At 29.0% G+C, this 12,120-nt stretch overlaps 1 protein-coding gene across 5 annotated transcripts in view; it reads right to left on the minus strand.

The window, feature by feature from the left end:
* Nucleotides 1-3,874, minus strand: part of LOC111682615 (epidermal growth factor receptor kinase substrate 8-like protein 1) — a 28,645-nt gene extending 24,771 nt beyond the window's left edge. For 4 of the 5 annotated variants that reach the window (XR_006940333.1, XR_006940334.1, XR_006940335.1 and 1 more), the window contains exon 1: nucleotides 3,286-3,704. The gene's annotated coding sequence lies outside the window, so the exon portion shown is untranslated. Of the gene's footprint in view, nucleotides 1-3,285; nucleotides 3,705-3,747 lie in introns of those variants that run through there. The other variant, XM_023444607.2, reaches the window with a different exon arrangement.
* Nucleotides 3,875-12,120: the final 8,246 nt, after the last annotated feature.

A 12,120-nucleotide genomic window follows, 5' to 3' on the forward strand; every position in this document is an offset into this window, starting at 1 on the left:
ACCGTTGTTGTATCAAATATGAGAATATATCTTGTGTTAATAAGTTTACATACAAACTTTGGTCTACGATTCCATTCTACAATTTATTAGGCTATAAATTTTTTGTCAAGACCCATTACGAATCATTCCTATTATTCTTTGAAAGTTAAAGCTTTATATTTTTCGATTAATGAACTTTCAAAATACTTTCTGAATTCTGCGATTAATTTCGAAACGTTGCCGTAAGCGTTTATCACTTTTTTTATAAAATTTTTAGTTCTTATGAAAGATTAAAAAAATTGACTTCACAAAATATTTAAATAACATTTTATGAAATAATGTTCGATATTTATACCCTACACCACTTTAGTGGGGAGGGTACATTGGGTTTGTGCTGATGTTTGTAACATACAAAAATATTCGTCCTATACCCACCTTAAAGTATACCAATCGGCTTAGAATCATTTTCTGAGTCGATTAAGCTATGTCCGTCCGTCTGGCTGACTGTCCATGTAAACCTTGTGCGCAAGGTACAGGTCGCAATAATTGGATGAATAATATAATATAATTGGATGAAATTTGGCACACACGCTTCTCTTGGCCCAAGGACGAAGCCTATTGAAAATGGTTAAAATCGGTCCATTATTTCGACTAGCCCCCGTACAACCGTACCCCCCAAATAGGGCCTTTTAGCTTATAATTAATTTAAATGATCATTATGTTAACAAAAGTCTACAAAACTTAGTTTTATAGAACTTTAAATGACACTACCGATTTTTGTAATGATCGGTAGTGTCATGATAACACTTTTAAATTCTACATAAATAATATTGAAGAAGACTTAACTCCCCTACCAACATTTTTAAGGATAGGGCCATATTTTGCCCTACTCCCCTTTTAGCCCTCTTAAAAAAATCTATTTTTTTGCCAAAAAAAAAAAGTAAAAATATTCCGAAATAAAGTTAAAAAAACAAACCAAATGCTTTATTTTTTTAAATAATCTCCATTTTTAATATACATACTGACTGGTGTAGGGTATCATATGGTCGACTACGCCCGACTATTCATTCATATTTGTTTTATTTTACTTTTCGTGATATCTTCATAATTAACGAGATATTTAAACAGATTTCCCTTTTGGAAATTCTGACACTTTTCTACAGGATCTTTAATAAAATATTCGTGAACAGTATTCGTGAAAAGTCCCCTATAATGGGTTCTAACTTAATCCGGGCCATACATGTTTAATTTCATGTTTAATATTATAGAAATTTAAAAAAGTACCTCTTGAAAAACAAAAAAGTGCCAAGAAGTCCCCTTTTATGGGTTCTCACTTAATCCGGCTATACACTTTTAATCTCATGTTTCTAGGTTTAATATTATAGAAATATCAAGAAGTACCTTTTGAAGAACGATAAAGTACCAAAGAGTCCCCTATGATGGGTTCTCACTTAATCCGGGCCATTCATATTTAATTTCATGTTTTTAGCTTTAGTATTATAGAAATTTCAAAAATACCTTTTGAAGAAGGAAAAGTACCAAAATGTTTTCTATTTGAGGTTCTTACTTAATCCATGTTTAATTTAGCTTGAAAATTTAAATTTTAAAAATTTAAATTAAATTAAAACATTTGGTGGATGGATTTATATGAGAGACATTATTAAGTGACGCTCGATTATTATAAAATTCAGCAAGGTAATTAAGACTTCTATATTTCACATAATTATGTACTTAAAAGCTTTATACGTATGGGCCTGAATGAAATAATGGACGGTTTTCAATCCACGCTCCACGTCAAAAATTTTCAGAAAAACATCAGTCTGCCCAAGCCGTATGATCAGTAAAATCTTTATACAATTAAATTTTTTATCAACATTAGATTTAACTTAAAACATTTAAATAAGAAATGTTTTTTCCATTAAAAGTTTTTCTATATACTTATTTGTACTTTTACTTTTATTTATGATTTTAATGCTGAAATATCTTATGTATTTTAACTTAATACCAACTCATTAATTCGATTTTATATGAAACATTGTATATTTTGACTTTCAATAAAGTAATACTAAAAAAAAGAAATGGCCGCTTCCTATTAGTTGCCGTAATTTCTTTGATTTGTGTTTGGGCGATTTTCACCAAATTCAAATGGAAATAAGAAATGTTAAACAACAAAAGGCATTCCATTTTATTATATTAACATCAACTAATAAAATACAAGTGTTTGGAACTGAAACCGAACGTAACATTTTCATAATATTATAGGTACAAATCATTTCAAGCTACAATATAAAGAGAGAAATTCCAATTAAAAGACCACAGCTGTATGTATGTAATTACAAGCCATTACATGATTTCATTAACTTATATTAAACCTTAACCGTCTTGTCTATACCCGAGCAAAATTACGTACATCAATACCCAACATACCCGGGTATGTATAATTCAGATAATTATTAAAACAAACTTAATAAAACGTCTGTATATATAAATTAAACAGTTTTTGATCATAAAATTTTAGCAATTTCAAGTTTTCTTATTGCTTTCCTATTAACAAAAATATCATATGCAAAAAAACCTTATGCAGAATTTGACTTTGTAAAATTTTGACTTCAAGAAGCTATTACTCAGTGACCGGGAATGATAATTGAACAAAACTTTTTATATATTATTTATTAAGGTATATAGAATCGATTAGCATTAAATTGCTGTCGTAAGTAGGGAAGTTTTTTGCATGTATGTATATATATTTCTAACTAATTTTAGGAAATAGAAAACATTATTCTGAAAGCATAGTCCAAATTTCAAGCCGATACGATATATAGATCTCGAGATATAGCACTTCAAAAATGAAAACATACCCGGGTATGTGGGTATTGACATAACGGTTAATAACATTTAATTCTAATGTAGCTTTCTTAGTTCAATCTAAGAGTTTGTTTGTAGTCAAATTGACCTGAACACAATTTGCTTTCAGTAGGCGTGGCAATGTAAAAAATAAAACTTAATACCTATGAAAAATAAATACAGATATCGTACTAAAAAATATTTCATAGAACATATTAACATTATATAGGCACTGTAGTTAAACATTTGCAATATAAATTACAAGGTATTGAATTTGGATCTTTACTTAAGTGTAAAATATATTTTATTTGTATATATTACTTAGTATTATTTCCTCTCAATTAAGGCGCGACCGTTGTAGTTCTAAAATACTTGCATTGTGGCATTACTAATCTTGATTTAACTTTTGTATTTTGAGTTAAACTTGTCTTTAATATTTATTTTTAGATTTCACTCTTTTACCTTTTGTGTATTCTTGCTTTTTTGATATTTATTTCCGCTGTATTTAATAGATAGCCGTTTTCATATATTAACTCAAACGAATATATATATTTTTTTTATTTTATAGGTATTTTTTATTTTTTAGTAAATTTTACGGAGAATTATATCATACATATTAAAAAACTTCAAATATTGTATGATTATTTGGCCATGTATTACAGACTTTAACTACCACTTTTCTAACTAGTATGTTATTTCTACAAAGTCGTCATCATAGCTCACACACTTGTTTTAATTCTCCTAGTACACATACCAGCCAACAAATCAACCAGCCCAATATAAACAATATTAAAAACAAAATTCCAATAAAGAACAACAACTATACTGCTAGATGGACAAGAAAATAAATTCCCCCTTTAGGCCGCTTGTTTTTTTTTTTTTGTTGGATTAAACAATTACATTTTTTGTTATCGGTTAACGTACCACTAACAACAAACAAATAGTTATAGCGCACCACACCGTAGAAAGCGTGTGTAAAAAATCGTTACCAAACGCTGACTAAAATTTGTTTTTATTGTCTTTTTTCTACTAACCAGTTAGTAAGACGCATCTGTACAAGTGTATGCTACAAGCCAGGTGATCGCCGTTGATTGTTTGAATGCATAGATTTTAGTGGTAGTTAAACTGTCAAACTCTATATAAAAAAAATATTAAGTACTAAATCCTCTCTTGGTTCTAATTACCTTAACGTTAATGTTTTTCAGTAAATATGTATCTCTACAGAGACGGAAAATTTGATGCGATCATGATCTTTTATTGTATTATTAATGAGCCTTCTTGATATACAACAAAGTGCATTTATTTATATTCTAACTCCTTCATCGACATACTATAGCCCATGATATACTTAACACCAGTACACCCTACTAAGGCCAAAAGCATTAATTTTAAGACATTTCTCCTAGATACCATAGAAAAGATTGGAAATTATTTTTAATTATCGATTATATAGGGAAACTATAAATACCATTACATTAGAACTATCCAAAGATGAAATATGTATAATATTTCTATGCGTAAAATAGTATGCTTTTTGCTTAGTAAAATGGCGCAAAATTAATAATTTTATCAGTAAAGGCAGAAAAGAGACACCAGTGTGTGACAAAGGGGGTAGAGAAGAAAGTGAAGTAGCAAAAGACTCACGAATCGTAATTTGTGGAAAATTTTAGTGACGCTACATGTCACCACAGATAAAAGTTCTGAGGGGACATATAGTGTGTTTAATTAAGATGGCGCACACGATATTTTTTAACAAGTTGTCACATTATTGTTGTCTTGTGAAGGGCTCTACTATGTACACTCAGTTATAAGATCACACAAACATAGTTACCAGATGATTTTGGTGCAAAATCGTCCAACTTCGAGAAAAAAAATCGTCAATTGATTTTTGAAAATCGTCATGAAATCGTCAAATCCATTTGATGTAGATATAGGGACAATTTTATTAATTTCGATTAACTATAGTTGGCTATTATCCGCATAATTTGATAAATTTATTTCAAAATTCCTCTTGTGATATGGTATTCAGTAAATATGTGCAAATGAGATATATTTTTATTAAATTTTTTGGCGCTCCGATAAATGGACCCAGGAAAGATTAACCCTAAGTCAAAAAAAAAAAAAAATTGTCCAATTTACAAAAACGCGAAATTTTTAACTTGTTTTGTTTTTTTTTTTTTAGTTTTTCATTTGGGCTATTTCTGATTTTAAAAGAAATTTAAAAGGACCCCAAAATTGTATAATAAAAAAAGACCCCGACTTATGTATTTTACTTTGGACCTATTCTTTCTTTTAAAAATCTAATAACATATGAATATTTGTTTAAAAATACTTTTTTTTTTAAATAGAGTAAAATTTAGGAGTAAAACCGTGTAAAGGTTATTTTTGATAATAAAACATATGAAAAATCGTATAAAAAGGTTTATTTTTTAAATATCGTAAAATTTAGGAATAAATCGCCTAAAGGTTATTTTTGATAATTAAAATCGTCAAATCTGGCAACAGTTCACAGATCCGTTAAGAAAACAACCTATTAAAAAGAGTTAATAATTAACAGCTGTTTTGATTTCTTGTGTGGTGGGTTTCAATAAAAATACGTGTAATGCGACTAATTTGGCGTTTTTTCAAATGACTAAAAATAAGGTAATTTTTATGACTCTTTAAAACAAATGATGTTAAAATAAAATATTCAATAAATAAATAATTTTATTTTATACGAAAAAAAGTATATATTGAGACTCATAAAGCTTTATAAGGTCAAACATGGTATAGTAAACCTTTAATTTCGTCACAAAGTATACAGAGTATACTTTTGAAATGTGAAAAAGTCTAAAATAAGCATTTGTTTTAATTTGAAATTGCTTAATTGCTTAATAAATTAAAAATTATGTTATACGGGTTATGCTGTATAAAAAGGTGCACCTCCATTCGGAAACTGTAAGGTCCACTGTGATTCCCTTCATATGAAAGGAAACAGGTCGATTTTTAAGGAGTTTCAACACAATAAGGAAATGTATGCAATTCGAACTTAGATTATTATCGAGCAAAAGATCGTCCGATAGTAAGTATTTATCATTTTTTGTAAAATAAAAAGGTGTTTACTAACCATAAAAAGATGTGGCCTCCGGTAGGTTAGTGGTTAGAGATCTAGCCTGGTAGACCGGATGTGGTGGGTTCGATTCCCACCCGTGGCACTGGTTAAGGAGCGCACAACAGGCCCGATAGAGGCCTAGGTGTATTTCCTCGGATTTGATTTGTATACATCCTCCTTTCAAACTAACTAACCATAAAAAGATGAAATCCACAAAAAATGTATTTCCACAATTCCAACTAAAGGTTCTACAAGATCGTCCGATAGCAGTTATGTATAATTTTATATACACCACCATATTAAAATTTTTATAATGTAGTTATGTATAATTTTATATACGCCACCATATTAACATTTTTATAATGTTTTTGTTAAAAGGCATTCTGTAACAATATATATTCAAAAAAAAAAGCGTTTATTTATCAAATTTGTTCCTTACTAATTTATATGCACATTTTTATTGATCAAATATAATCTTTTTAATGTAAATATTGAAATCAACACTTTTGGTTCTGTTTGCTTCTTATTCACGTGCATAAACACATATTTGTAAACAAAAAACTCACCAAACGAGCCCGCCTTATAATACTCTACACCTGTTACAAAACAAAATGTGGTGTAGTTTTTAAAATACAGCATATAAGTTGAATTGTACCTTGCCTCATATATACTTAAGCCATATATTGTTGAAAAAAATGTGGACATTTAAGCCAAATTTTGAAGGGGGCTTATTATAGGGGTTAGGATCCAATGAGACCTTATAATTATTATGTTCATATAAGATATGAAGGCTAGTATGGATCTTGGTTTTGCAGCTTCTTGTCTAGATACGAGTATATTAAATATAATTATGAGCCTTATTCGGCGTTTTAAGTTGTATGGGGGCTAGGTGAAATAATGGAATAATAATGAAGATCGTGTGCGATCACTCGAATACATGATGCAGTGTTGCCACTTGAAATATTTTGAATTTTATTTACATTACATTACAAAAGTAAAAAATATTTTAAATATAATATATTATATAATATATTTCAAATAAAAATAACAATATTTTTAGCTAAACCCATATATTTATAATCAAATGGTCCTTATTTCACCAGAGGAGGTGTTGTCAAGTTAAAGTTTTGAATTTGGGCCTTATTGGATAACCAGGGGCCCGGCTGGGGGCCCTCAAATTAGGACACCTCGGCTATGTTAAATTTTTTAAACGATTCTATTTCTTCATTTGAGTTCCGATTAAAAAAAATTTCGTATATAGAATCTCCTCATCGAGCACTATAAAAAATGTAGCAGTAAATTATCTTATAGTTTAGGAAATATACGCATTTGAAAATTAAAATTTTAAAAATTTTACCGTCCTTACTTTAGTTTTTTGATAAAAGCGGGTCCAAATATTCCCGATTTTCGTTTTTTGTTTATTCGCTTAACAACAAGTTTATATATCAAGCAGTGAAAGAATTATGTAAATATCATGACTGAGTCCAAAGTTATAGGCGTTTTAATTTAAAAAATTAAAAAGCGATTTTTTGCCATTTTTTGGGGAAAAAAGTATCTTTTCCTTTTAAGTTATTTAAAATGTTTCTAAGAAGATGTATATAGAATTTATACTTTTTGGAAAGCTGACATTAAATAAAATACGATAAATGAAACAAAACCTAAAAATTTTTGATACCGAGGGGACCAGGTCCATCCAAAAAACCCTATTTTTTATGAAAAATTCAATTTTGAGCAAAAATTCTCAAATAGCATTGTCGATATCAAATAATAGTGATTTGCTTTATATGACCTAATATGTTCTTAATCATTTTGTAACGGGTTTCGATAATCCCGCCCCTGGTATGGATATAATAGGCAAAAAAACAAAAAATCCCATTTTTGGGATTTTTAAAACTTTTTTGGGAATTCCGGGATCTAATCTAATAAGAAAATTGAAAATTTTTATTTAATTTTGGATTTTGAGTAAAAAATCTACCCAACTGTAAAATTTCATCAAAAAATATTCATAAATAAAATTTTTATTGCAATTTGAAAAAAAACTGAATAAAAAACATGTTTTTATTTTTTTTAAATATTCAGCGAGTTTTTTATTTTCAAAAATTATATACAGTTTAGAAAAATAGACAAAATTACCTTTCTATTGATATATAACATGCCTACCTAATGTTTTTTAAGTGACAAATTAATTAGGGAAAACTCAACATCTTTTAGAAAATTTACCTAGCACTATTATTTTTATCCATAAGGTTAACTCTTAAATTTGTTACATACATTGATGAAAATAATAGTACTAGGTAAATTTTCTAAAAGATGTTGAGTTTTCCCTAATTTTTTATAGTGCTCGATGAGGAGATTCTATATACGAAATTTTTTTAATCGGAACTCAAATGTAGAAATAGGATCGTTTTAAAAATTTAACATAGCCGAGGTGTCCTAATTTGAGGACCCGTTGGGCCCCTGGTTGGCCTATAAGGTCCAAATTCAAAACCTAAACTTGACAACACCTCCTCTTTGTACATACCAAATTTCATAAAAATCGGATTAACCTTTTAGAAGTTACTGAATTATTTCCCTCTTTTTTTTTCCTATACCACTGTGCGTTATAGGCTTCTGTCAAAAAAAGTTTATATAGTGTATTTTCATTTTACAAGTTAAACACTGTAGTTTTTAACGCGTCGGCAGCTGATCAGGGTTGTATTTTGTTTTGTGTAGAATAAGAATAAACTAAAATAAATTAAATTTCATCAACAATGAAAGAAAAAATTTAAAAAATAAATAAAAACTTAAAATTTTGATTTTTACAACAGTAATAGTTTTAAAAAACATTAAAAGAAAGATAAAAATGACGCGTAGTGTGTAACTTGCAGCATGTAAAGTGCTAAAGTTTGAAAAGCGTTGCCGCCTCGACGCGTGTTGTGTACTTCCACCTTAAACGTTCATTTTTTTTAAAAAGGGCCTTAGCTAAAAGTGCTCTATTAAGGTGAAGTCAATTCCACCAAAACAACAAAATTTGTATATTTTCCAGGAAAAACTTGAGTTAAAGAAGTTATTTTGCATACAAAGAAGTTGTTGAATAAGTTGTTTTGTTTTTCACAATAAAAAGGTGCCAGAGAATACGAATCAAGGACTTCGGTTTGTTAGTTAAATGTTCTACTCACTGCACAACTGCTTAGCTATTTTATTACGCGTCAAAAAATGGTTTTCAGATACAAAGTTAATGTTTGTTTCTTTTTTAGAAAACACAATTCTCTAAACGCAATTAAAGCAAAAGTGCGAACAAAATGACAATGCCGAAAATAAAGTACCCTTTTCCCTGTTTTGCTAGGCTTATTCTCCATTTGCACTACGGCGAGATCTAGTACTTTTGAGATTTCGAGCAAATCTATTTGATTTTTACTTTAAAAATTCTAAAAGAGTCAAAATATCGGAAAAGTCGGAAAAGGTCGAAAATTTTAGTAATTTTCAACCGTTTAGATTAAGTTAAATATTTTTTTATTTAATTAAAAAATATTATAAAACATTCCAAAATTCTTCCTATGTTTAATAATAACATATTTTCATTCGAAGAGTCTAAAAATATAATTTTCATAAATACCAAAAAGAATTTTTTTCAAGAAAATTTTCTTAAAAAGTAAAAACGTGAATGAAAAGAATTTTGAAAATAAAATTAAATGTTTTATATAAAAGTCGAATTCTATGTAATAAACAAAATACAGTAATCTTTTTTGGTGTTTAACCTAATATGTGAAAATAATTAGTTTAATTCATGACCGACCATATGATACCCTTATTATGAAAAATATGAACCAAGACCGATATTCATATAATATTTATTTGTGTTGAATTTCATCGCGATATTTGTTTTCATAAGTTAATTTTTGACATTCAAGTAATTTTCTGAAGGGGACTTTGTGTGGGAGCTAAGGTCAAATGAGGCCCGGTCCTTATGAAATTTGGCATGGTCATCAAGGCTTGTATAAACCTTAGTTGTGCCGCTTTTTATCGATATACAGGTATATTTAACATAATTATGATACACAGAAGCCCTTTTCGGCGGGTTCTGTTGTATAGGGGCTAAATCGACTCAGAAAACGATCCTAAGCCGACGGTATACATGAAGGTGGGTATAGGACATATATTTTATATGGTGGGTATATGACATATATTTTTGTATGTTACAAACATCAGCACAAGCCCAATATACCATCCCAACAACCTATATCAAACAGTCGTTTTTAATTACAACAAGTAAGAGTGCTATATTCGGCTGTGCCGAATCTTATATACCCTTCACCATAGTGTATTTTAAACATAATTGATCTTACAGTCTAGTTAATAAAAACATTAAAAAAATTTGAGTCGATTTAAGCCGAATGTTTCGGCGGCGGCTCAAGCAACTAAATATAGTTCGGCGGCTCAAGAATATATATACTTTATAGGGTCGGAAAATTATATTATAGAAATTACAAACGGAATGACAAACTTATATATACCCTTCTCACGAAGGTGAAGGGTATAAAAATCAGCAAAAACAATTGCGTGAATATGATGAGAGCGGCGAAAACAGAGCAAAATGTTCAAAGACTCATTAGCTCTTAATTCTACATTAGGCGACGTTAAATATCAAGTTTTAGAATTTAAATCTGTCCTTAAAACTAATATGAACGTCATCACAACCAACAACTCTGCTGTTTCATCAAACGTTTCTTAACTAACTTCGGATTGCTTCTAATGTTAACTCATCACACCTCGGAATTAAAGAAGAGATACAATTTGTACTCTCAACAATAACAAACACTATATCAAGGTTAGTAGAGAGTGATAAAGAAAGACAAAAGAAATTTAACACACGTTAATACAATTGAACAGCAACTGATAAAAAAATATAGAAATAAAAAATATTCATAAAGATATTGCACCATACGAAGCTCTCAAAAAAATTGCAACCTGGGTAAACGTATAAATTAGCTAAGCAGATATAAGCAAACCAAATAACAGCAAATAATCGCCGTTTGCTTTGGATGACCAAAACAAACGCCAAAAAGGAGCTACATGGAAATTTGTATGGGTCAGAGATGGCAAAATTTTCGCCGTAAGAATGAAAATTTAGCAGCAATCATTATAAACAACGCATCTGATATTGAACTTATTACATCTACAAATTAAAAACACACTTTCACATATTTTTTGATATTTACAAACCAAAAAATATATAAACTTTGCTTTCTTCTACAAAATAAAAATGAATATACAAAAAAAAACCTTTTAATAGTTTTATCCAAATTAATAAACAATATTTAAGTTATCTTACATCATTTATTTATATGAACATTCGATCTCTCAGGCTTAATTTTGCTTCATTTCTTGCAAGCACAATTCAAATAATACATCAAATTAAAATCATGCCGTATACATAATGGAAGATATTAAATATACTCAAGTTTTGTTTGACAATAAATCATTTGAATTCGGGTACCTTCAAATCAAAACAAACAGTTAAACATACTCCCTTCTTGCAATTTATCGCCCCCCTGTTCACAAAGTTACAGATTTCATACGCAAACTAGAAGCTCTTATAAACAAAATAAGATTCGGCTGTGCCGAATCTTATGTACCCTTCACCATGATGTGATAAAAACAGTCAAAGCGAATTTTACTACAAAAAAAAAAAAAAAATACCAATTGCAAAACGGTAAGGTACCAAAAAGACACCTTTAATGGGTTCTCACCATTCTATACATACTTAATTTCATGTTTCTTATTATTATAGAAATATTATAGAAATTTCAAAAAGTATCTTTTGTAGATCGAAAAAGTACTAAAAGTCCGTTTTGTAGGTTCTTACCTAGTCAAGGCCCTACATGCTAAATTTCTCACTTAATTCATTCTATACATACTTAATTTCATGTTTCTAGGTTCAATATTATAGAAATTTCAAAAAGTACCTTTTGTAGAACGAAAAAGTAACAAAAAAATCCCCTTTTATTGTTCTGACTTTATATTATAGAATATTCCAAAATATTTCAACAATAGTAATGTCCGATGAAAATATCAACTCTGCAATACAATTAATACAAAAGCAATTGAACAAAGTTAATGCATATCAAACCACCACATATCCCACCAGAACCAATTAATAATATACCACAAACAAGTGTTTTCACGAAAAATCTTTAAACAGACGAAAGCTGCTCTACAACAATATA

Source organism: Lucilia cuprina, chromosome 2 (assembly GCF_022045245.1).
Source record: "Lucilia cuprina isolate Lc7/37 chromosome 2, ASM2204524v1, whole genome shotgun sequence".
Taxonomy (NCBI): domain Eukaryota; kingdom Metazoa; phylum Arthropoda; class Insecta; order Diptera; family Calliphoridae; genus Lucilia; species Lucilia cuprina.